This window comes from Engystomops pustulosus, unplaced genomic scaffold (assembly GCF_040894005.1).
Source record: "Engystomops pustulosus unplaced genomic scaffold, aEngPut4.maternal MAT_SCAFFOLD_188, whole genome shotgun sequence".
In the NCBI taxonomy this organism is placed as follows: Eukaryota; Metazoa; Chordata; class Amphibia; order Anura; family Leptodactylidae; genus Engystomops; species Engystomops pustulosus.
The window spans coordinates 86,273-92,500 of record NW_027285068.1 but is presented as its reverse complement, the minus strand read 5'-3'; positions in this window follow the sequence as shown (position 1 = coordinate 92,500).

Below are 6,228 nucleotides of genomic sequence, written 5' to 3'. Positions count from 1 at the left end.
TAGGAGCTCCGACTTCCAAAGTGATGACGTCAGCGGGAGCAGCCGCTCGGCCGTATCCGGCGGCATGTCACTGTTCCCCGGCCAGACTTGGCGGCAAGTCCCGGGGACGAACAAGCCCATGGAAGTAGGGGCTCAGCGGGAGCAGCCAGTTGGCCTATCCGGCCACATGTCACTGTCCCCCGGCCAGACTTGGCGGCAAGTCCCGGGGAGGAACAAGCCCATGGAAGTAGGAGCTCCTACTTCCAAAGTGATGACGTCAGCGGGAGCAGCCGCTCGGCCGTATCCGGCGGCATGTCACTGTTCCCCGGCCAGACTTGGCGGCAAGTCCCGGGGGACGAACAAGCCCATGGAAGTAGGGGCTCAGCGGGAGCAGCCAGTTGGCCTATCCGGCCACATGTCACTGTCCCCCGGCCAGACTTGGCGGCAAGTCCCGGGGAGGAACAAGCCCATGGAAGTAGGAGCTCCTACTTCCAAAGCGATGACGTCAGCGAGAGAAGCCGCTCGGCCGTATCCGGCGGCATGTCACTGTTCCCCGGCCAGACTTGGCGGCAAGTCCCGGGGGACGAACAAGCCCATGGAAGTAGGGGCTCAGCGGGAGCAGCCAGTTGGCCTATCCGGCCACATGTCACTGTCCCCCGGCCAGACTTGGCGGCAAGTCCCGGGGAGGAACAAGCCCATGGAAGTAGGAGCTCCTACTTCCAAAGCGATGACGTCAGCGGGAGAAGCCGCTCGGCCTATCCGGCCACATGTCACTGTCCCCCGGCCACACTTGGCTATAGGTCCCGGGGAGGAATAATGCCCATGGAAGTAGGAGCTCCTACTTCCAAAGGGGCAAGTCAGCGGGAGCAGCCACTTGGCCTACCCGGCCAAGTTTCACTGTTCCCCGGCCACACTTGGCTGTAGGTCCCGGAGAGGAATAATGCCCATGGAAGTAAGAGCTCCTACCTCCAAAGGGGCAAGTCAGCGGGAGAAGCCACTTGGCCTATCCGGCCACATGTCACTGTCCCCCGGCCAAGCTTGGCTGTAGGTCCCGGGGAGGAATAATGCCCATGGAAGTAGGAGCTCCTACTTCCAAAGGGGCAAGTCAGCGGAAGAAGCCACTAGTTCTATCCGGCCAAGAGTCACTGTTCCCCGGCCTTACTTGGCAGTAGGTCCCGGGGAGGAATAATGCCCATGGAAGTAGGAGCTCCTACTTCCAAAGGGGCAAGTCAGCGGGAGAAGCCACTTGGCCTATCCGGCCAAGAGTCACTGTTCCCCGGCCACTCTTGGCAGTAAGTCCCGGGGAGGAATAATGCCCATGGAAGTAGGAGCTCCTACTTCCAAAGGGGCAAGTCAGCGGGAGAAGCCACTAGTTCTATCCGGCCAAGAGTCACTGTTCCCCGGCTACACTTGGCAGTAGGTCCTGGGGAGGAATAATGCCCATGGAAGTAGGAGCTACTACCTCCAAAGGGTGAAGACACTTGGCTCTACCCGAGAGGTATACTGCCCATGGGAGTAAGAGCTCCTACTTCCAAAGGGGCAAGTCAGCGGGAGAAGCCACTTGGCCTACCCGGCCAAGAGTCACTGTTCCCCGGCCACACTTGGCAGTAGGTCCCGGGGAGGAATAATGCCCATGGAAGTAGGAGCTCCTACTTCCAAAGGGGCAAGTCAGCGGGAGAAGCCACTTGGCCTATCCGGCCACATGTCACTGTCCCCCGGCCAAGCTTGGCTGTAGGTCCCGGGGAGGAATAATGCCCATGGAAGTAGGAGCTCCTACTTCCAAAGGGGCAAGTCAGCGGAAGAAGCCACTAGTTCTATCCGGCCAAGAGTCACTGTTCCCCGGCCTTACTTGGCAGTAGGTCCCGGGGAGGAATAATGCCCATGGAAGTAGGAGCTCCTACTTCCAAAGGGGCAAGTCAGCGGGAGAAGCCACTTGGCCTATCCGGCCAAGAGTCACTGTTCCCCGGCCACTCTTGGCAGTAGGTCCCGGGGAGGAATAATGCCCATGGAAGTAGGAGCTCCTACTTCCAAAGGGGCAAGTCAGCGGGAGAAGCCACTAGTTCTATCCGGCCAAGAGTCACTGTTCCCCGGCTACACTTGGCAGTAGGTCCCGGGGAGGAATAATGCCCATGGAAGTAGGAGCTACTACCTAAAAAGGGTGAAGACACTTGGCTCTAAGTCCCCGAGAGGTATACTGCCCATGGGAGTAAGAGCTCCTACTTCCAAAGGGGCAAGTCAGCGGGAGAAGCCACTTGGCCTACCCGGCCAAGAGTCACTGTTCCCCGGCCACACTTGGCAGTAGGTCCCGGGGAGGAATAATGCCCATGGAAGTAGGAGCTCCTACTTCCAAAGGGGCAAGTCAGCGGGAGAAGCCACTTGGCCTACCCGGCCAAGAGTCACTGTTCCCCGTCCACACTTGGCAGTAGGTCCCGGGGAGGAATAATGCCCATGGAAGTAGGAGCTCCTACTTCCAAAGGGGCAAGTCAGCGGGAGAAGCCACTTGGCCTATCCGGCCACATGTCACTGTCCCCCGGCCACACTTGGCTGTAGGTCCCGGGGAGGAATAATGCCCATGGAAGTAGGAGCTCCTACTTCCAAAGGGGCAAGTCAGCGGAAGAAGCCACTAGTTCTATCCGGCCAAGAGTCACTGTTCCCCGGCCTTACTTGGCAGTAGGTCCCGGGGAGGAATAATGCCCATGGAAGTAGGAGCTCCTACTTCCAAAGGGGCAAGTCAGCGGGAGAAGCCACTTGGCCTATCCGGCCAAGAGTCACTGTTCCCCGGCCACACTTGGCAATAGGTCCCGGGGAGGAATAATGCCCATGGAAGTAGGAGCTCCTACTTCCAAAGGGGCAAGTCAGCGGGAGAAGCCACTAGTTCTATCCGGCCAAGAGTCACTGTTCCCCGGCTACACTTGGCAGTAGGTCCCGGGGAGGAATAATGCCCATGGAAGTAGGAGCTACTACCTCCAAAGGGTGAAGACACTTGGCTCTAAGTCCCCGAGAGGTATACTGCCCATGGGAGTAAGAGCTCCTACTTCCAAAGGGGCAAGTCAGCGGGAGAAGCCACTTGGCCTACCCGGCCAAGAGTCACTGTTCCCCGGCCACACTTGGCAGTAGGTCCCGGGGAGGAATAATGCCCATGGAAGTAGGAGCTCCTACTTCCAAAGGGGCAAGTCAGCGGGAGAAGCCACTTGGCCTACCCGGCCAAGAGTCACTGTTCCCCGGCCACACTTGGCAGTAGGTCCCGGGGAGGAATAATGCCCAAGGAAGTAGGAGCTCCTACTTCCAAAGGGGCAAGTCAGCGGGAGAAGCCACTTGGCCTATCCGGCCACATGTCACTGTCCCCCGGCCACACTTGGCTGTAGGTCCCGGGGAGGAATAATGCCCATGGAAGTAGGAGCTCCTACTTCCAAAGGGGCAAGTCAGCGGAAGAAGCCACTAGTTCTATCCGGCCAAGAGTCACTGTTCCCCGGCCTTACTTGGCAGTAGGTCCCGGGGAGGAATAATGCCCATGGAAGTAGGAGCTCCTACTTCCAAAGGGGCAAGTCAGCGGGAGAAGCCACTTGGCCTATCCGGCCAAGAGTCACTGTTCCCCGGCCACTCTTGGCAGTAGGTCCCGGGGAGGAATAATGCCCATGGAAGTAGGAGCTCCTACTTCCAAAGGGGCAAGTCAGCGGGAGAAGCCACTAGTTCTATCCGGCCAAGAGTCACTGTTCCCCGGCTACACTTGGCAGTAGGTCCCGGGGAGGAATAATGCCCATGGAAGTAGGAGCTACTACCTAAAAAGGGTGAAGACACTTGGCTCTAAGTCCCCGAGAGGTATACTGCCCATGGGAGTAAGAGCTCCTACTTCCAAAGGGGCAAGTCAGCGGGAGAAGCCACTTGGCCTACCCGGCCAAGAGTCACTGTTCCCCGGCCACACTTGGCAGTAGGTCCCGGGGAGGAATAATGCCCATGGAAGTAGGAGCTCCTACTTCCAAAGGGGCAAGTCAGCGGGAGAAGCCACTTGGCCTACCCGGCCAAGAGTCACTGTTCCCCGTCCACACTTGGCAGTAGGTCCCGGGGAGGAATAATGCCCATGGAAGTAGGAGCTCCTACTTCCAAAGGGGCAAGTCAGCGGGAGAAGCCACTTGGCCTATCCGGCCACATGTCACTGTCCCCCGGCCACACTTGGCTGTAGGTCCCGGGGAGGAATAATGCCCATGGAAGTAGGAGCTCCTACTTCCAAAGGGGCAAGTCAGCGGAAGAAGCCACTAGTTCTATCCGGCCAAGAGTCACTGTTCCCCGGCCTTACTTGGCAGTAGGTCCCGGGGAGGAATAATGCCCATGGAAGTAGGAGCTCCTACTTCCAAAGGGGCAAGTCAGCGGGAGAAGCCACTTGGCCTATCCGGCCAAGAGTCACTGTTCCCCGGCCACACTTGGCAATAGGTCCCGGGGAGGAATAATGCCCATGGAAGTAGGAGCTCCTACTTCCAAAGGGGCAAGTCAGCGGGAGAAGCCACTAGTTCTATCCGGCCAAGAGTCACTGTTCCCCGGCTACACTTGGCAGTAGGTCCCGGGGAGGAATAATGCCCATGGAAGTAGGAGCTACTACCTCCAAAGGGTGAAGACACTTGGCTCTAAGTCCCCGAGAGGTATACTGCCCATGGGAGTAAGAGCTCCTACTTCCAAAGGGGCAAGTCAGCGGGAGAAGCCACTTGGCCTACCCGGCCAAGAGTCACTGTTCCCCGGCCACACTTGGCAGTAGGTCCCGGGGAGGAATAATGCCCATGGAAGTAGGAGCTCCTACTTCCAAAGGGGCAAGTCAGCGGGAGAAGCCACTTGGCCTACCCGGCCAAGAGTCACTGTTCCCCGGCCACACTTGGCAGTAGGTCCCGGGGAGGAATAATGCCCAAGGAAGTAGGAGCTCCTACTTCCAAAGGGGCAAGTCAGCGGGAGAAGCCACTTGGCCTATCCGGCCACATGTCACTGTCCCCCGGCCACACTTGGCTGTAGGTCCCGGGGAGGAATAATGCCCATGGAAGTAGGAGCTCCTACTTCCAAAGGGGCAAGTCAGCGGAAGAAGCCACTAGTTCTATCCGGCCAAGAGTCACTGTTCCCCGGCCTTACTTGGCAGTAGGTCCCGGGGAGGAATAATGCCCATGGAAGTAGGAGCTCCTACTTCCAAAGGGGCAAGTCAGCGGGAGAAGCCACTTGGCCTATCCGGCCAAGAGTCACTGTTCCCCGGCCACACTTGGCAATAGGTCCCGGGGAGGAATAATGCCCATGGAAGTAGGAGCTCCTACTTCCAAAGGGGCAAGTCAGCGGGAGAAGCCACTAGTTCTATCCGGCCAAGAGTCACTGTTCCCCGGCCACACTTGGCAGTAGGTCCCGGGGAGGAATAATGCCCATGGAAGTAGGAGCTACCACCTCCAAAGGGTGAAGACACTTGGCTCTAAGTCCCCGAGAGGTATACTGCCCATGGGAGTAAGAGCTCCTACTTCCAAAGGGGCAAGTCAGCGGGAGAAGCCACTTGGCCTATCCGGCCAAGAGTCACTGTTCCCCGGCCACTCTTGGCAGTAGGTCCCGGGGAGGAATAATGCCCATGGAAGTAGGAGCTCCTACTTCCAAAGGGGCAAGTCAGCGGGAGAAGCCACTAGTTCTATCCGGCCAAGAGTCACTGTTCCCCGGCTACACTTGGCAGTAGGTCCCGGGGAGGAATAATGCCCATGGAAGTAGGAGCTCCTACTTCCAAAGGGGCAAGTCAGCGGGAGCAGCCACTTGGCCTATCCGTCCAAGAGTCACTGTTCCCCGGCCACACTTGGCTGTAGGTCCCGGGGAGGAATAATGCCCATGGAAGTAAGAGCTCCTACTTCCAAAGGGGCAAGTCAGCGGGAGAAGCCACTTGGCCTATCCGGCCACATGTCACTGTCCCCCGGCCACACTTGGCAGTAGGTCCCGGGGAGGAATAATGCCCATGGAAGTAGGAGCTACTACCTCCAAAGAGTGAAGACACTTGGCTCTAAGTCCCCGAGAGGTATAGTGCCCATGGAAGTAAGAGCTCCTACTTCCAAAGGGGCAAGTCAGCGGGAGAAGCCACTTGGCCTATCCGGCCAAGAGTCACTGTTCCCCGGCCACACTTGGCAGTAGGTCCCGGAGAGGAATAATGCCCATGGAAGTAGGAGCTCCTACTTCCAAAGGGGCAAGTCAGCGGGAGAAGCCACTTGGCATATCCGGCCAAGAGTCACTGTTCCCCGGCCACACTTGGCA